The sequence below is a fragment of the Vanacampus margaritifer genome, chromosome 1 (genome assembly GCF_051991255.1).
Source record: "Vanacampus margaritifer isolate UIUO_Vmar chromosome 1, RoL_Vmar_1.0, whole genome shotgun sequence".
Lineage (NCBI taxonomy): Eukaryota > Metazoa > Chordata > Actinopteri > Syngnathiformes > Syngnathidae > Vanacampus > Vanacampus margaritifer.
The window spans coordinates 13,254,771-13,275,631 of NC_135432.1; the positions used below are offsets into that span (position 1 = coordinate 13,254,771).

Consider the following 20,861-nt stretch of genomic DNA (forward strand, 5'->3'; position numbering starts at 1 on the left):
TAGTAAAGTAAAACTTTGCCCCTAAAATTAAGTGGGTTGGAACTTAAAGCAAAATTTAGTGGACCAAAAATAAACATTGCAAGACTCCTTGCAGAAATCAATAATTACACTTACACAATTTATATTACACTATAGAATTTTATCAGAGTATGAGTATGAAAATAGTATGTCATTTTAAAAATAAATTTTAAACCAGAATAATAGCCCACAATGACAATTTTATATTAGTCAGTGCGTCTCTATTATTTTTCTGTTACGCCGCGAATATAAATATTATAATTTGTCATCCATCTGATATATATATATATATGCACGTCCGCCTCCCAGTGCAGAGGACGTGAGATCGAGTCCGGGCTTCGGCCTTCCTGGGTGGAGTTTGCATGTTCTCCCCGTGCTTGCGTGGGTTTTCACCGGGTACTCCGGTTTCCTCCCACATTCCAAAGACATGCATGGCAGGTTAATTGAACACTCCAAATTGTCCATAGGTGTGATTGTGAGAATGGTTGTTCGTCTCTGTGTGCCCTGCGATTGGCTGGCAACCAGTTCAGGGTGTACCCTGCCTACTGCCCGAAGCCAGCTGGAATAGGCTCCAGCACCCCGCAACCCTTGTGAGGAAAAGCGGTCAAGAAAATGGATGGATATATATATATATATATATATATATATATATATATATATATATATATATATATATATATATATGGGGGAGATAGTCACACATAATTTTTCATTTATGTACATCAACCTAAGAACAAAATAAAAAAATATGTATATAGTTTTTTTTTTATTGTTTTTACATACACTATTACATATATTTGTGTATTTATAATGTATGACGACAAGCACCAGGTCTTGCTTTACTGAAGCATTTTAAAAACCTTAAAAAATGATTACCGCTGTCACAGCCTTTTTAGTGTCTGTTCATTATTATATGGTGTCATTTTCTGTCAGTAAATGCTATGTGTAGTGAATGCTGCACCGAAGCTTGATTTGAAGAAAATCGTGAATTGTATCAAAATTGCAATATCTTGCAGAAAATGTTTCCCACAAAAATTGTTCCGCCCAATACTGAATATAATTTAAGGTGATCAAAAAGAGAAGGGACTAGTCAACTCAAAATGAACCAGAACAGCCAGAATCCATTCAATCTCCAAGAGCAAAAAATTCACTGCTTACCTTAGAATAACGCCTGTAACACTGCCTTATAAAGTGCTTTCATGGACACATTTGCAAATGTCAAACTAAAAAGGTAGTTAAGATCCTCTATAAAAGGACATTTATGCCCCTGCTGGCAGTTCAGTCCAGGCAGAGGTGTGGTTGAGAGGGGGGGGGGGGGGGGTTGGCCAGATGGTGCCACAGAGGCAAAAGTTCAATTACCATAATGAGGGAGAACCTTTGTTGACTGTAATTACAGTGTTAATTTGTCAAAGCAATAATACTAAAGGATCATGTGGCACATCTTGGTGATAATAAAGTAAGCAGGAATGGAGGAGGCTCAAAGCACATTTCAAGTCTCTTTAGCGGGATGTGCCACACTGTTGATGCAGGAAAGCACAGCCACAATTCGTCATGACATTCCAAAACTGCCGCTTTGAAAGCACACTGCCAAGGTGCCTCAATTCTCTCTTCAGTATCAGGCATAATGAGAGAGACGCACCCAAATAGTCGTCATTGCACACCATTGTCATAACATTTGTCTCCAATGCCACAGAGGAGTTGCATGAATTTGTGACCTGGCAAAAGTAAAGCACGCACTTTGAGCAGTGTTTTTTAACCCGAGTTCGGTGTCGGTGAAACAAAAACCCGAGTCATACGATTCATGGTGACATGCATGCAATGGAATTTGGTGCGCTCAGTAGTTAACTTGTTACTATTGTGATGGCACGTCATGTGATTTCTTTATTATTTTAATCCCTTCATACTAGGTTGAGCAAAAAAAGTGGTCGGACGAATATGTGAAATATTAATTCACACATATGGAACAGATGGTGTTCCACAGGGTTCAATTCTGGGGCCTCTGCTGTTTCCATAATATCTGATCACTCATAGGTTCCAAACAACACTTGTGGTTGTTTGAAAGTGCTCTATAAAAAGTTGCGTGATGAGAGTCAGAGTCCTAACTGCATGACATACAATTCCAATTCTAGTCCAGGTAGCTACTAGCTACCTAGCATAACTAAAGGAAGTACTTCCTGATGCTGCATGGAGATGGTGATTTCAACGTGAAGAGAGCCAGATTCGATGAAAAGGCTAGTCTCCCTGATCATTTTGTTCACCAGAAAACCCGATACCTGTCTTAAATTTGAAAAAAAAAAAAAAATCATCTATTATTTTTCAATAAAGAAGGGTTCGGTGAATGTGCATAGGAAACTGGTGTGTGGTTCAGGACCACTGGCAAAGGCAGGGTTCTTCCTGTGTACAACAGGCGGCCACCTCCATCTTAATTGCTCGCCACCTCCACCCTGAGTGACTGATGATGAATGAATGCTTTAACATGATAATAGTCATATTCTTATTAAAACTATTATTCTTATTATTGAAACATGGAATTATTATATGTTGCCTGCAAAAAAATGAAAGCAAGCCAGTTAAATTTAAAAAAATAAATGCACGTCATGATGCATGGTCAGGATTAGGGATGTTGGATACCACTTTTTTCCCGACCGATACGCAACTCTTGAGTAGTCACCGATACCACTAGCAAATAAAATTCCCCACCCATAGATGAGATGATTTCAAAGAAAGACCTATATATCGCAATATATAATTTTTCCTTAAAATTGCATTTAGTTAATAGTAACTTTGTATTCCTATAAATTCAAATTTCTTGCCCCTGATTGTAAAACAGCCTCAGGAGGGCGGCCGATAACGGTATCAGGGACCGCCGTCAGTACTGAAACCTTAAAATAAGATAATGATCGGTAGTCACCCATCATAGTCAGGATGATACCACCTCAATTTGAGCCAGGATAACTCTGGGCATAGGTTATGAAAAATAAAGAAAGCTTGCTTACAAACAACTAACTATTACGGGTGATGATTTAGTGTTCAGGCGGCATTTGTGTGGCGAGAAACAAAGATAGATGTCAGTGACTGAGGCCCGCGTGAGTGATTGTGTGTTAGACCAGCAAGCGTCCGCTCTCCTTGTCAGCTGTCAATGCCGTTAGTGTCCACAAGTTGAAGTCCACAGCGGCTAGACACGAGTTTAGATAAGGCACCCATCCAGCCGTGCACTTGACAAGGTCTCCCTTTGGCCCAGACTCCCCTGCCAGTCTCCGCCCCTCTCTCTGTCTGGCCTATTATCCCTGACCATCTGAACACACACCAGCGCACCGCAGCCACCCGTCGCATTCACACTGAGTGTGCAACTGCCAGAGCACAGATGTTGGCGAGGTGGGAGGAATGTTGCCCATTGTGTGGATTTAAATATCACGCAGCCCCTCCAGTAATCAGGTGTGACGCACCTACAGCACCGTCCATGTATTTGGATTTACCCAGAAAGAGCAACAACTAATCATGGTGCAACATTCCTGCTCTGAACTGGCTGTGTGAAAGCAGCTAATGCCTCATTCCCATTGGGTGGAGCGTGGACCCCAGCCCTCCTGTAAAACCCTTTACTACAGAGTCAGAAAAATTGCATGAACATTATCTCCCTCTGCACTGTCAGAGCTTCACACCCATGACGGATCTGTATTGCATTACATTCATTAAATTAGAGATCCTTAATTACGCTCCAATTAAACGTCATGTGCCTTTTGAATCCTCAGAGCATGCCATGATTGGATAAAAACGTGCAAACAGACTCAATGAAATTGGTTTACCGCTGAGCATGTTGAGCATAACTCTTAAGGAGGGGGAAATACGGGGAGAGGGAATAAATAAGCGAGATGGAGGGGAGACAGATGCAGAGAGAGTGCAAGATGTAATTCTCAGGGCAAATCACACCTCTTTGCTTCCGAAAAGCGCTTAGATTCCATGTGTGACCTCAGGGAGGGAACTCTGAAGAGTCAGCCTGAGATTCAATGATACATTATTTGAATGTTGGGGAACACAGTGCTAATATATTCTGCCACAAGTCACATTAGTGACTGCTACAGACAGGCTCTGTGAGCCAGGTCAGTTTTATTTTTTCTGTGTCTACTGTATTATGAATAAATATGTGCATACAGAACACCAAGCAACACTTATGAAGTGCGTACATGTGGGATTTCGTTTTCTCTAAAAGTGGGGCATGATGGCTCCCTGCTCCTCTGGACCCTCGCATCTCCTAATGTCAGAATGGCCAAAAGCTTTTAAGTGCTTTCAACTCATAATAACCCTAATGTTGAGTCTCCCCCATGTGAGCACTGCGTTTGTCAGTAAGAAATTAAATGCAATTGAAATAGATGCAAAGATGGGGACGCTCCGACATTAAGGCTTGCTGGGGATTTGGCGTCTGCAAAGGCATTAAGAAGAGAAGGGAGAGTAAACAGGCTCTCAGGATGTGTTACACGCTGACAGGAGAAGTTGGATAGTAGCGAGACACTCACACAATGAACTGCTTCTTTTAGCCTCTTGGCTTGCACTCCAAAAAAAAAAAACACATGGCACAGTTTCTCAGCAACAATGCATCAGAAACACACACAAAATATTAATAATGACATTAAAAACAGCCTCCAACCAGCTTCCCAGTCACCGCTAATCCTCCAATGCTCTAATTGTGGGCGCAGTAAACCTACATTCATTTCTCCTAGACAACAAACCTTCCTTTCTTTCACTTCAAGCCACTTCCTGTTTGGCAGGGGACACCAAAACATCACATTTTGCTCTTATCTGCCATTCCTTTTGCCTCTCTATCTCCTTGCCACTCTTTTGTCTCCCTCTCCCTTTTTACTGTAAGTTGATGAAGGCTGCCCGTGGAGATGGGGGTTCCCCGTATTTGTCCCTGGAACAATCATTTGTTTGGTGAGCACACTGGGTGATTGAGGATGGTAGGTTGCCAGAACTGCATTGAAGCATGACACTAAAGATATTATTCAGTGGTGTGGCCAGGGTGACAACACCTCAGTAAGGGGTGACAAGGGACCGGTAAGCATGTGTCATTCTTCATCATACCATACCATACTATACCAACACAGTCAGGGTTTCATGAAATAAAATGTTGTGAAGTTGCTTAAAACAGTAGTCTTAACATTATGTGTATTTTAAAGAATATCCTGTATATATTTTTATGTTTTTATATTATCAACTGTCGTTTAGAGGCGGCGCCTAAGGCGCGGCTCAACTTTCTCAAACTGTTTTGTGTTTTTCCATGACATATGAAAACAGAAACTTAACCATGTTTATATGAAACGAAACTGAAACTTAACTGTAATAAAAGCGACTTGTGGCCGGAGGAGGAGGAGGGAGTCGGACGGAGCCGAGCGTGAGTTAAGGTCTCGCGTCTCCCCTTCTCTCCCCAGCCACGGTTGCATTAAGACAAAACAGCAGCTTCTGCCTCCTTTTTCCTTTGTGCACGGTCGGTAACTAAGGGGATCTGTAATATCAGACCCAACAAATGTACACATATCCAGAACAATGGCCGTCACACTAACAGTCCAACTAACATTTTGCTGAGCTTAATTTACGTGACCATGTCTTTTTTTTCCCCTTTGCTTTCCTTTTGTGTACTATCCCATAATCTACTTCTATCCAATTCACTGATTCGCTAACGAACAGCCAATCAAAGCGACCGCTTATCAACAATGATCGACGCATACTGTGATCAATGGCTCATTCGTTCAAATCACATAAAAAAAAATCTATGACACAAAAATATGCTATTTCCTCACAGTTGTAAAAACTGCTTTTTTTATTTACATTTGTTCCTGCTTGTGTGCAAGATTAGTATAATGTATATGTGTGTATTTTATTTCATAAAAGTATGACACTGAATGGTACGGTAAACAATGACTACTCAATGGTATTGTTGGTGTTATGGTTTGGTGTTTGTCTTTTGTCTGTGTCATCGGTTTTGTTTCTGTTGTCCCTGTGTCCTTCCCATGTCTCGTCAAGCTTCATGTGATCCACCTGTTTGACCTTCCTCGTGTGTCAACCAATCAGTGCCCCCCCGCCACTTGTATCTTGCCCAGGTGTGTCTCGTCTTGTCAATTAGTGTTAGTGTATTTAGGCCCCGTCCAGACGGAAGCAAAGCCGGCTTCGTTCCTCAAACAAATCACGTACACACAGAAGCATTTCAAGACGTTTAACGGCTGTAATGTATATGCCAAGTCTGGAGTGGCGCTGTAGCGCAGCCACAGGGAGTTGACGGAAAGCGTAGAAGAAGAATCAGCCAAGACACTTTCTTTTTCTAACTTTATTGCAATCTACTGAACAAACATGAAAAAGACGAACACAGGAGAAGTGACAATGGCTGGTGATTCAAGTACAACACCGCTTGTTGAACGTGGGAATAAAGAAGCAAAATATTTAGCTGCAAATGCATAAGCAAGCTAAGGAGGATGCGCAAAACGACTACGACACGGCTATCCGCCATTGTTGTAGGCAGACTGGCGCATACGTCATCAATCTGCGGCAACGCGTCGTCATCTAGCTGCAACTATTACGTCATCACTGGAGGAGTATCCTGCATATGGTGTCCAGATGGACGCGTTTTGAAATCTTTCCACTCTGGAGCCCGGTTTCAAAAGTGATCGGTTTCAAGCTCCGAAACCGCGCCATAGTGTGGACGAACGGCCTGAACTTAAGAAACTTGTGAGGATACATTGAAATTGGCTTTTGTGTGGGCCTGAGTCTCTTGTCTTTTGTTCAGTTCTTGTTGGTTCATTGTTTGCTGATGGGTGTTTGTTTGTCGCTGATGTTGTCTCTTTGTCTTGCCTTGTTTCGGTTAGGACTTTGTTGTTGTTGTTGTTTTTTTTCCTATGCCGTGCTGCCTCCTTGTTTTTGTTTAATTAAACCTTTTTTGGACTAGTATTGGGGTGGCCATGCCCACCCCTGGCCATCACGTACAGTAGTTCTGCCCCTGACTATAGGCAAATAAAGAGTAAAAGAGAAATGGCTCACTCCATTATTCTGCTGGAGGCTAAATTAGACAGAGGAGGTGATTTACAAGCCCCATCATTGGCAAGTCAACTGGCACGTCACCTGTAAATTATTAAAAACCTTAATGTCCATTCCATTGCAATCATATCACCTCTGTGTTAGTGTAAGCAGCATTGACATGTTTGACATGGGTCAGCTAAAATCTAAAATCGGAGCGCGACAAGACTTTGTGGCATGGAAGTGCCGGTTGCAGGTGGAAGATGTATTTTTGCACAGGCTCGGTAATCAAATCTGCTTCTGATGTGGATTAATAAAACTCGTCATAATGTTTATTCATCTCCCAGACTTGGGTCACATGAAAAGGCTGCAGACAGGGACCGCACATCAATTACAAGGAGTTTAGGGAGAGCGCGGGAACACAAGAAATGAAATCCGATGCTTTTAATTGTGAAGATTTGTACAATCAAAGAGAATTATCTCTCTCAAGAACTCCTAATTAAAAAGTGATATTAAATCTATTTCTATTTTCTTACTTCCTTTTAAGGAAGTTATGAATATTAATTATCCAATCTGAAATGAGTCTAACCTTTCCTTCTGCACACTCCTCTCCAACGCACACAAAAAAGAAAAGGTTTGAATTATTTATCAATTGCCTTTTATTTGAATTGATTAATTCAGAGATATAAAATTAATACATTGCACTCATCCACTTTTGCCCAACTTCATTCTCTACCACCTCTAATGAAACAGTTTAAGTAGTCAAGGTCTTGCCTGGGGTAAAGTACATCGTGAGGGAAGGAGCGTGTAAATGGAGTGCTGTGGTAGCTATCTAACACAAATCTGCACTAATGAAGACATTTCACTCAAGGAAGGTCCATTTCGGGTCTTTTGAAATGTCAAGGTGGTGTTCATAGGTAGAAGTGCAGCAGCGGTAGTAGGAGGAAGTACTACCATTGGCTGGCCAATAGCACTGCCAGTGAACAAGTAGGCTACAACACACACAAAAGTTTTTTTTTCTAAATGACCAATTTTAATGCTCTTGTTTGAGAAACACTTCTTAATATGATGTAGCATTGCAAACTACAACCACGATAGCATAAAAAATACACTGTTAATCTGCCAACAATAACTATGTGTGCTAACTGTCATCATTCACTCTTGAAAAAAAATATTTGTGTGTGTTTATATGTTCATATGCAACATTTAACTGATGGTATTTACTAAAAAAATTGTGGAGTTTGCAAACTTGGACGCTGGACTGGAGAGACAAACCCTTACAGGGGTTAGCTTGCACTAGCTAGCTAGTAGTCCGAAACGACAGACATGACATGAATGGATTTAAAAATTGACCAAAAGTGAAAAAAAAAAAACACCCTTGGTTCTTCCGTTGGCCCCAGTATGGTGAAGGACCCTTGAGATTAAAGCAAGTGATTTTAAACTTTAAAGGGAAACCTTTTCATAGGTTGATGCGGAAACGTTTGCAAGTCGGCTGCAGTCTTACTACACTGATATATTTTCAAAAAAGTATATATATGAGGTTTGGTAAAGCATATGGTGTAGATAAAGCGCCATATAAGTGCCCTCCACTACCATTATGATCAAATTGGATTACTCATGTCGTGTTTTTGGCAAAAGTTCAATTAGTAACCAATTCAAATGGATTCAGGATTTGGTAGTTAAATGCTAAACAAATATGCAAATGCAGATTTAGAGTATGAGTCCAGGCTATAGGGAAGATTAATATCTACAGCCAGTGAAAGGCCCCATAATTAAGCAACTGAGTCATTGCTGAAAGATCACAAGATGATAGTTTGTAAAAAAAAAAAAAAAAATCTGGGTGGATTGAGGCCGCTCAATCAGTGCTGCGGAGCAAGGGTCACCTAATAGCGCAGCTGCTTGCCTGACTGCTCTTTAATCCACAAAGACACCTGTGGTTGCAGGCCAGGGTGCTGTACTTTCATGGTCGCTCAATTGATTAAGTGCAAAGGGTCAGCTGTGCCATTTGCCATTATCACACATGAGATGGTGCCACGTCACAAACCGCCCCTCTTTTGCACTTCCTGTTCCGTCAAACTCAGCTGGAGAGAAGAATTGGGACAGAAGGTGTGTGTGTCTTTGCCCGTGATCCACCCGCTTCTTTGGCAACCATCCACAATCTATTTTCTCTTTCTCTTTACATAATGGCAAACTGCCTCACTCATGCTATGTGTCCTGTCCCTTCTCTTCAGTCTTTTGAGCCTCGGCCACCACATTAGAGCGATTTGATCTAGAAGGGTTGTTGTCGTTGCCAGGGCCACACCCAAGGCACACGGCGGCCAGAGAGGTTTTCGGAAAACACTTTGTTGATTGAAATACTTCCGAGAGCTTCTTTAAGGAAGCCGGATGCGACGCACCATATGTCGACAGAATGGCGCCCAAACGGGTGATGGAGTTTGACGAGCTGAAAATAGGGATTTGATGTTGTAATTTGCAGCATAGTAGCCAATGCAGGGCAGTACAGGACAACACAAAGGGGAATTTAGAGGAGGTGTACTGTGTGTTAGAGGCAAGGTTACATGTCTAGCCTGCTCAGTCAGTCAGGGTTGAATAGTCAGGTGCCTTGCGTATGTGTGAGGCAGCACAGTCCAAGTCTGCTCAGTGCGACTCTGGTCTTCATGTGTCGAGGTGGCTCATAGTGAGCTCAGCAGGGTCTGAGTCCCGCTCTGTGACGGCCAACCTGGACGCTGCTCACCAGTGCAGAAGCGCTAATTGAATTAAGTCTTTATTATCAGGCTGCAGAGGCAGCAGTTTTCCCATCTCGGCCCGCTTGGCTGACACTTTCTCCTTGAACACCTGCTTGACATCAACTTCCCCCTCTATTTATTTATCCCCTCTCTCCTGTGGCCTGCTGCTGGCTGCTCTCCCTTTCACCGCTTGTTCACAATGGCCGGCCGAGAGAGCGTCACACTGTTTGCCTTGACTGTCCGAGCCTCACAACACACCTCCAGTGAGATAAACACATCTTTGTGCAGTGTTGTGGCGGTACCACAAAGTTGATTACCTTCAGCAAGGAGTTCAGAATTTTTGGTTCTGTGTGATTCAGCCCCCAGTAACACTAAATTCAACAAGGATATGATGTGTGATGTTTTTTTTTCTTTTTCGTTTTTTTTCTGTTTGTTATCTTGAGGAACAGTGCAATTGGTGCCAAGGAAAAACTTGGTTGGTGTTCATACAGATAAAAAAAAAAAGACATGAAAAACCATACAAAAATAATATATATATTGTTTGGTACATTTTCCTTAATATGTCAATTAATTTTGTAATAGAAAATATTAGAGCCTGACTGATATGGATTTTTTTTTTTAGGCCGATGACAATTTTGGGCAAAAAAAAAATGGCAATTAGCAAATATATAATTCAGAACGTAGAATTAACCCCCCACCCCAATGCATTTCATTGGACATCAATTATATGCGGATTGTTGCTATTCGCGGGCCTACCTGGTCTCTATTCCCCGCAAATAGCTTTTTACCATATGTATCTCAATATAGCATTTTTCTTTAAAATTAAAAAAAAAAGTAAATTTTCTATTTTGTCTTTATTTGTTCAAAAATACATATTTCATATAGAACATACAATAAGTTATAAGAACATTAATCTTTTTTTCCCCAACAAACCCTGCCTTTTGCTATGAGTAAAATAGTGGCATCCAGGTTGATTCCTTGCATTACAAGCACTGCTTGCAAAAATGTTTTACTTTGAATGACAAGGCCATAGAATGACCTTATAATTGTATACGTTTCAGGATGCAAAGTTATGGTACATAATTCTGTGTAACACACAATGAGACTTGTATTACTTGTATACAACTGATCTAAATGGTTACAGTACATAAAGTAAAAATATTTGTAATCAGTAGAGCCCTAGAAAATATAGAGGTTTGCCACTAAAGAGGTCAAATTTAGTGCTGATCTAAAATCGATTATTTGATCTCTGATCCATTGACTCAGTTGTTATCGAACAAAACAGCTATGATAAAAAAAATGAATAAAAAAAAAAAGTTACACATCCTGAAGTAATACTTGTCTTAGCAGCTTTTAGCAGTTAAGAGAGAATGAAGGTAATGCAGCAAGACAATGTTGTATGTTCAACTGAATAGTCTCCAGTGGGCAAAGTGGCCTTTGCAATAAACAGTGGCTGGGATGAGAATGAACATCTATCTCGCCCCCTGTCCATTTCCACTAGCCTCAGGCTCCGGCTGCTTCACTGGGCTTGACTTGGGCATTACTTGAGAGGACAGACAAACATGAGGGACGATTAAGTCCAAATCAAAGGCAGTCGGGCCTGCACTGGTAATAATCTATTGACTGTGTGTGTTCTCCCTCCGATGCCCCAAAACCACAGAACCTTTCTCCATCGGTCAGTTGAATCCATTTCTCACCTCCCTCCATCTCTATCTACTGTTTACGCAATCTGTTTTCTTTTTTTCCCCCTCTACCTCGCACCCCGTCAGCTCCATCTTCCCGTGCTCCATCTTTCTTTCGTCTCTTTGTGTAAATCCTCTCCCCCTCACTCTTCCTCGTCCCATCCATCAGGAATCCTCCTATCGCCATCTCATCAATTGCCTTCCCTTATCGACATGTTTCCATTTTCTAAACTGCTCTCGTTCCATCATATTCAGCCTTCTTTCGATGATCATTTTTCAGTTTCTTTCATCACTCTGAGCTCAAACTCTCTGGGTCCACCTCTTTCCTTCTCTCTCTCTGCATCCCGAGGTGGGCTGTCACCCAACCCGCAGGGCCCAGGTGGACTAAGCTGCCTTTGTTTGGGATGCTCACGAAGCAGCATATGACAGGGTGTTCCAGGACCAGACAGAATGGAGCATGCTGTAACTGTGTAACAATATATAAAGTCTCATGCCAGAACTCTGGTTCCGGTCTACACTGGTTATTTTTCTTTCATCATTTTACCTCAGATAAGAAGGCTACATCGTTATGTTTTTTGTCTGCTTTAATCTTAGTGGTCATTTCAATTTTGTGTTGCTGTGGAACTCCCATCAAACAAGGTGAAAATCTGTGACAGGTTGATTTCTATCCAGGAGGCAGAGGATTTCATTTTGAACAAGTGATGCAATATATGATTGAGAGTCTGCCACCGGGGTTTATTTTGAAACTTGACAAGCCACACATCCAAGCCTGCAGGAATCGTAACAACTGAATAAGCCCCAAGGGAGAATTTTGGGCACAAGCAATGATGCTTCTCCCCAGCATTGGATACTGCATCTCTTCCATTCTATCTGAAGTTTCAAACCCTCCAACAAAGCCTGCTTGACTGTACCCAAAATGGCGAAAATGTGTACTTCTTGTAGGTTCATCAAAAAAAATCAATGAATAAATAATTGTGAAAAATAACAAAGATAACAACCTCCGATCATATCAAATGCGCCAAAGAATTTCTGCCCGGTCAGAAACCATCTCGGGGTCTCAACTTGACTGTAGCTTGTCGTCGTAACCGACTTGAGTGGGTGAATGCTCACATTCGATGGCATCTGGTACGATGGAGAAGTGTTCTCTTCCCGGATGACAACAACCTGATCAACTCCATGCAAAGGCACAACCGTGCAAAAAATTGATATGCCATACGTGAGGTAGCATGGATTCAACAAGGCAGAAATGCTCACTAACACTGATTTCGATAGATGTATTAACAATATTTGAGGGAAAAGGCCTATAATGTATGTAGGAAAAGTTTTAGATCAAAAGTGCTGCATGGATATTTTTGTTGAGTGTACGATCTATAATTATTCCACTTCAGTGTTGGCCAGATGATCAACCAGCATAGATTATGAAGTGTTTGCTTGTCAGGAAAGGTGCAAGTTGTGGTAGGACAACTTTTGGCTGCTTCAAAATGCCTTGAGCACCTGACAGTTCCTGGCCGAGAAGAACACCTCCCCTCTCCTCATTCAAGCTCAAGGTGGTGATTAGGGGGACCCACTTTTGAAGACGTGGAAGAAATCAAGATGATCTCAGCAGAATCTTTTCACGAGTGCATAAAGGTTTTGCAGGGAAGGACCCCAGGGGCATTACTTCCAAAGGGAAAAGTTTTATATGGATATGAAATGTATCTTTTTTGACATAATCACTGGAACGGTTCTGACACACCTTGCAGTAGTGCATTTTGTGAAACCAAAGGATGCTTTAAAGTCATAGATGTGACAGAAAATGTGGAGACAAACAAAAGAGTAAATGAGGCCGGGAACCAAATGAAAGGGGGTTGTGGGTGGGTCACATGAAAGGCTTTGGTACACTGCTGGTTCTCTGGTTGAAACATTTCCGATTAAGAATTAGTCTTTATTTTAAGACTAAAGTGACTAAAATCCAAAAATACCCCCATGGTTCCATTGTGGAACAATTAAACGTAACTGACATGAAAAGGTGTGACTCACTTCCTCCGTTCAAAAAGAGGTTGAAAAGCAAAGCAACACACATGTGTAAGGGCAGTTTTTTTATATGTGTATGTACAGTATATATCTTGAGCTATTTTTCTTTTGTCATATTATTGCATTACTATGAAATAATTCAAAATATACAAAGAGCAAGTGGTAGAACTAGATCGCTTTTTTTTACTTCTTCCTATTCCCTTTTGAACATGTAAACTGTGCTTAAGGATGACTATCGATGTGCTTTCTCTTCTTTTAAATCCATTACTTGTTTATATGTTCACTAAACAAAACAAGATCACACTAAAGCTTTGACCATACGCGGGGGGAAAAAAATCTGACATGAATCGGATAGCTACCATAGAGACTGCAGTGTATGTGGACGGATCACATTTAAGAAACTCAACAATATCAAAATGTATAAATTGATAACTTATTCTTAATTCTACTCACACAAGACATCAGTATTTTAAAGAAAACACCCACAATAAATCTAACTGGCAGTGTAACCTTGGAGTCACATAGACCATTAAATATGGAAGGCAAGAGTGGAGTAATGCCAAGGTTACCTGACTTGAACCAGTGAGGTAGAAGAGCCAGTCCAAGCAAAACTAAAGAACAAACAATTCCTGTTTATCATGATTATTTACAACCAGGATGTTGTGACTTGCTTTTGTTGAATAGATATTTACCAGCAGCCGCGTTCTGTGTATACAAAGTACGTATATCCATGTTTGTTTCATATTGTCAGGAAATGTAAGAACACTGACACTGGTCGCTTGGAAGAAGATTTAAAATTGAAGATAGGCCTTAAAACGAATTTTTGTTTTGAGAACTGCAGTTTAAATATAGCCTAAAATAGCAGCAATTGAGAGTAAGACTTTTCCTCCCCCACTAGACATAACACTTCTGCACTTAGCCCATCACAGCCCATTAAGGACGTATTGGAGCAAGAAGAACGTGAAGCTCTTCTCAAGGTTACCTCATTGGTCACAAGCTGTATTCTTACCCACACACCCGTCGCCTTAAAGTGCCAATTTTGGACATCTTCACTTAAGTTTAGCAGAATTTATCACGATCGGCGCTAAGCCACGTGTCACTAGTAGAATGCATTACATGGCTCCTTACATAAACTCTGAATGGGGAAGTCAGGAAATAATGGAGTCTGGCAGCCTAGTAGGAGCCAAAACGTGTCACCATCAGACCCGATGGCATCAAGCAGTAATTTCTGATGGGTTGGGAGGAAAAACAGCGGAGGACATGCAAAGTAAAGAGATGAAAGGGATTACACTAGTTCACCTCAGCCCACTTCACATTTCATCGACGGTCTGGCTTTTGACTCAGACTCGATTCATTACCGCTGTCTTCATTTGAAAGTGATCTTATCTAACGCCCCTTTATCTTTTATGCCTTTGTTTCTGAGTGTCCCTCACATTTGATATACGCCTTCCTGTCGCTCTTTTTTGGGGGGGACCTGGAAAGTCTCTCTCTTTCAGAAATGCACTGTGAACGTGTTCTATTCAAAACACATTCACAAGGATTTACTGTTAACCCTGGAGAACCCAAGAACCCTTTTCTTCTTTGAAAAATTATGAATTATACATTAAATGACTGCTATAAGTTCACTGAACACCAAAATATATGTTTTTTCAATTTTAACCCTTTATTCCCTAATTTAGGATTAGGGCGAAATTTGACCCTTTTGGGATTTAGGGGTATCATTTCGAAATAAACAATCAAATACACAGCTACATTGAACAATATATATTTTTTGTTTTATTTGTTGCATTTTAGAACTGGATTTTGAATGTACAAACACACTTTGGCCAATGGAAACAAGAACACAGGGACAAAATCACCGCTGGAAAAAATAAATAAAGGTCTTTGTTATTTGAGGTGCAGAATTTATAGGGGCCAAATTTGACCCCGTGGGTTCTCCAGGGTTTTAATGAGGAACCCTAATGCCATCTCAATTGTACGTTCATGAATTGCTGCATGCTTGGAATATGTTTTTTTCCCCAATCGGTAGTCATGCTCCGTCAAGCTTGCAGAAATACTGTTTGCGCACACACATCCACAGCCTCCATACACAATAGCAAACAAACAGTCATTAGTAGATTTCAGGCTGCCTCTCAGCTTTGCTTTACTGTGTTGTTGGTGAGCCTGTGCCTCAAGCACCGCTGCTGTAGGTTTTAATAAAAGCATTGTCTTTGGAAACTGTCTAAAGGGACTCGGTTTCATTTTGGAGTGCCGCCGCTGCTGTTGTTGTTCTGTTGTTCTTGTAGGAGGAGAAAGGGCTATTGCGCTGGGATGTGGGGGCAGTAGGGTTCGGTGTCATTGCAGGGTCCTCCAAGGACTGGGCCCGATTGTTTAATAGTTTCAATATACAATGTCTGTGGGTATCGCGGAAGTACATGTGTGTGTGTGTGTTTTTCAAACTTGTAAATACACCACTGGTTGGGATAGCCTGTCCCAGCTGACTTTGGCCGAGAGGGGGGGTACTACAGAAAATGACTGTAAAGTCCCCTGAATAACACTTATTAGTGCAGTTTAACCCCTAGGCGTTATTGTGACCATTTTTTGGCTTTTTGCTGGTTCTGACCAAGCCATTTCAAAATAAAATACTGCCCACGGGTTAAGTATTTTTAAGTTTTGGTCACTATCGGTTATCACTCCCATAAATCAGTCGTACCAGCAAATATTTTTTTCAACATCTCCGTCAAAAAACATTACTTTACTATACACATTACACATGTTCATGTCTGTCATGCAATCAAATTGAGATTTGAGTGTCATAATAAACAAAATGAAGGTATAAAAAAAGATATTGTTGGTGCAAAACGCAAGCCTCAGCTTGTAACTTGTATCCGCCACCAATAAAGTACAAAACATCCCAAAACACACTCATATTCATACCTACCTTTCCATAGAGTTATAGACGTTCATGATAACAAGCAACCTTTTCACAATACTCAGGTGTCCATTAGCTCTTTGGCCAGACCACTGTGTGACACCCTCTGGTCAATACTTTCTACATCTGACAGCATACAAACACCTCTGAAAAAGCCCCAGAGGAGACGTTTGTCTCATTTATGGCAGACAAAGAAGGCCTGCACTCTCTCGAAGACACACACTCAAGATGCGCTCAAATCCCAAGTTGTCTCCATTTGCATTGTTTCAGTGACTCGTTTGTGTGTGCCCTTTCCTCCCACAGGCACCCTGATTCCTAGAATGCTGAGGCAACACATTAACACGTCGTCACTGGCGACAGGAAAGATAGAGTAGGAGTATCTATAGGGGAGGAAACTCCTAATTGTCCCTTTAAATGCATTCCCTACTGCGGAGTAAAGGTGTGGTATGGCGGCTATGTTAAATCACCGCCTGGCTATGGCCTTCATTAAAGCCATAATGCCAGGCTCTCCTTTTAATGGAAATGGAAGCTAGCAAGGCTGTGGGTGTAAATTAAAGCGTAAGGCCCGAGTGCGGAGAGATTTCCCGAGCCCTGACAGGTGCGGCCTGAATTAGCTGTAGCGCTGTTGAAGCAGTCAGTGGGAGAACACTGGTATTGATTTTAAGCACGGTTGCACTTCCTATCTGAAAGGGAATGTGTATCACGAGAGCCGGGCGCATCAATCACTCAGCACCTCGCCGCTTTGGCTTTGCCCAATTTAGGGCTGTCACCATCAAATCTTTTAAAATCGATTATCATATCGATTATTCAACTGAATAATCGAGTAATGGTCCCTCCAATATATATGCAGTGTTCCCTCACTTTTGAGGGTGTTACGTTCCACGGCCATCCGCGATAGGTGAGTACAGACGCTCCCCTACTTACGAACATTCGAGTTACGAACAACGGTACATACGAACATTTCTGCGCGTACAGTATGTCGAAAAATGTTCGGAAAGAAATGCTGTAAGTTAGATTTTGTATTGCGCGTAGTGCTTCTTTCCGCCGCTAATACCGACGCTTGGCGCTGTGAGAGCTCATTGGAGGCTGAGCAACGTGGCGAGGAGGAGGAGGAAGAAACGCCGGTCCCCATGAAGCAGGAAATAACTTTTGAAGCCGATTTCAGCAACGACGAAGAATCTCTCATGATATAAAATCCTCCTCCTCCATCATCTCCTTAAGCATCGAGTACATCTTCCAAAAGTAAGTTAAACTTCATTTTATTTATATTATTACGTACATGTACATACTGTGTGTGTCTCTCGCTCTCTCTCTCTAACATACGTAGTACAGTACAGTACTGTACGTATTCTCTCCATTTTATTAAAAGTTTTTTTCAGTACAAACCAATGCAGGTTACTTGTACAAGCCTTAAACATACTTATATAAACCTTCAATATACTTATATAGGCTTTAAACATAAATTATAATACAAAATATAGCACTGAAGCAACTTACGAACAAATTCACCTTATGAACGATCGTCCGGAACGTAACTCGTTCGTAAGGTGGGGAGCGTCTGTAGTAGTAACGGCCATTGAAAAAAGAAAAAGAAAAAAAAAGTCAACATTTAATACATGTAATATGTATGACATTTAGAATATTTGTTTATGTAAAAAATATTTTTGTCATTTTTTTTTCCATTTTAAATTATGCTAGTAATTTACTGATTATGATTGGCGGGCAAACATTTTTGATAAAAAAAAAGACTTTTTTTAATTAATAAATTAATTGTGATTAATCAAAATTCTAAGATGTGATTAATCTGATTAAAAAAAGTAATCGTCTGACGGCTCTAATATTAATATAGTATTACAAAAAGGACAAAAATAGCAGCATAAATAAACAACTGTATATATAAACTAAACCAAAATCATTGATGAAAAACTAAACCCCAACAAAATTAGCCTACACAAAACGGTTAGCAATCGTGATTAGCATTGCCATGCTAGCTAATACATTTAAGGTAAACAACACTACTGCCATTTAGTTCACTCCTATCATTATATCTACTTCACACGTGCAATAGTATCTTAAAAGTCACTGACAGATGATGCTCCAACAATAGTCCATGAGTAAACGAGTGGGGCTACTTATTAGCTACAATGAGCTCAATAACTTCCTGTCCATTGTGTGCGTCTTCAAAAAAAGAGCCCTGCAGAAACATGGACGGCAGGTCAAACGCATACTTCTGGCGGAGCTTCCACCTATTTTTAAAGTCGACTTATTTGACTTGGTCAACTTTTTAGCCAGATATGAGATGGTAAATAAAGAGAAAAGCTTTGCTTGTATTGTTAGAGCGCTACACATGACTGGCTGCTGTGAGGAGTATTATTGTAATAAAATAAATCACGCTTGCAGTTGCTCCCGTTCACCTCATCATCCTTGCGTTGACGGGCAGCCATTTCTTTTGAGTGTGCGCCCTCCACGACACGTCACCTTGGCTACTTTCAGCTCCTTGAACTGCAGCCGTTGCCCACTCCCATGTTTATGAGCCGCATATGTCAGAGTTGTTGAGTGCATGGGGAAGGGGGGGGGGGAGCCGTGTGATCCTATAGCTGCTTATCTTTTCCTCCTATCGTGCCTTGCTGTCCACAGGAGCTAGCAGGGGGGGAAATTAGCCTACTTAGCCTATTCCCCCCCCAGGGGTCAAACCAAACACGCAGACCGCACACTCACAGTTCAATATGCGTACGCACACATGGCAGCAGATGTGTGAACCACAGGTGTCCCATGTTTGACCTTTCACCTTTTACCTTGAGCAGAAAGCTTTTCATATGGAGTCCAGCCATCAATCAGCTGCCGTCAATCACACATATATGCGGCACCCTTTCATTGCTCACGAGCTTTCCTGGCCTGCCATCCATCACTACGCTCTGCCCTTTCACTGACATCTAGGAAAATACAAACACTTCACACTTCTCTGTGCGTCTCCCTTGTTAAGATCCACACATTCTGCACAGCAACAAAACCTCTCCCATTACTATACGCCCTGGGATGTGTTTTTGTGTTGTCAGGTGTTTCGCAGATGTACACACAAGGGGGAGGGTCCCTGGTGTTGTGTTTTCTGATATTGCGGCACCTGCACTGAGACATGACGAGAGGTTGAAATCCCAGAGCGCACAGAGAGCAACACATATGTGACAGCCAGCGGTGACAGACCGGCCGTGAGGATCCTGGGAATCGCTTGGCTAGAAAGTCAATGGATCAAAAGTCATGCACGGGCGTCATTGTTGGCCTGTCGTGTTGGAGCATGCCAGAGCTGTGACATTTCCAATATTGGCACATCCTTCACAGCTTTGTGTTTGGATTTTTTTGTTTTTGTTTCGTTAACCTGTTACCAAGTGCTTTGATACCTACAATTTTGGCCGAAAAACAATGACACATCATTTTAACCCTGGAGAACCCACGGGGTCAAATTTGGCCCCTATAAATTCTGCTACTCAAATAACAAAGACCTTTTTTTTTTTTTTTTTTTTACAAATTTAACTTCAAAAGTCCAGAGTGCCACTTCTGACCCCTGCATGGGGCCATCTAGTGGATGAATATTGCACTTACATGAGCCAGAGTGGTGGTGACAAGATGGCTGGCAACATGCTGTTTTGTTGAGCTGGAAATCAATCCAAACAAAACCATCTTCTCAGCAAACCATTAGATGGTAAAATTGTGTTTTTTTTTTGTTAATCTATTTCATATCATGTTGCAGAATGCCTAGGAGTATGTTTTATATATATATTTTGATAAATTAGCAACTCTGAGCTAGTTAAAAAAAAAAGGGTTAAAATTGAAAAAAACATATATTTTGGTGTTCAGTGAACTTATAGCAGTCATTTAATGTATAATTCATAATTTTCCAAAGAAGAAAAGGGTTCTTGGGTTCTCCAGGGTGAAAGAAATTCCAATATAGCATTTTTCCTTCAAATTGCCTTCGAGAAATGGACATTTTATATTCTTCTCATTTCTACTTTTTAATCATAAAACAGCTGCAAAAAGATACCAGTATCAGCAGCCATTGCGAGTGCACGGCAAAAATTGGTGCTGTTAAATGTTAAAAGTTGATTTCAACCCACGTGTATTTTTAACACTGTCTGATTTAAATGTAGGTCAGTGTAAGAGTTATTTGACAGAGTTAATTTATTTAGTGTTAAACCAACACTGCAGAGAGTTACTGAAAGAAAGCCAAGTAACTAAGTTGAGTAACTCTGACAGTGTAAAATGGGGAAATATTTAGAAAGTGGGAAGCTATATAAACCTGGAAAAAGTGTTGAAATTGACTCTAGAACTGCTTGATAATGAAAAAAATATTAATCCTGATTATTTTGGTAATAATTAAAATCACAAATATTCAAATTGTCTTTTTTTTTAAATTGAAAACAGGAACATATTTAAACGTAAAAAAAAAATTATTAAGACAAATACAATTATTTGAAACACTATAACTATGTAAGTTCCTTTTGGACGAAACCAAATTTA

At 40.9% G+C, this 20,861-nt stretch overlaps 1 protein-coding gene across 10 annotated transcripts in view; it reads right to left on the reverse strand.

The window, feature by feature from the left end:
- camta1a (calmodulin binding transcription activator 1a) overlaps window positions 1–20,861 on the reverse strand; it is a 347,902-nt gene that overhangs the window by 172,798 nt on the left and 154,243 nt on the right. The window contains exon 1 of one of the 10 annotated variants that reach the window (XM_077575694.1): window positions 1,177–1,232. The exons of the other annotated variants lie outside the window; for them this stretch is intronic. The gene's annotated coding sequence lies outside the window, so the exon portion shown is untranslated. Of the gene's footprint in view, window positions 1–1,176; window positions 1,233–20,861 lie in introns of those variants that run through there. 10 annotated transcript variants of the gene reach the window in all.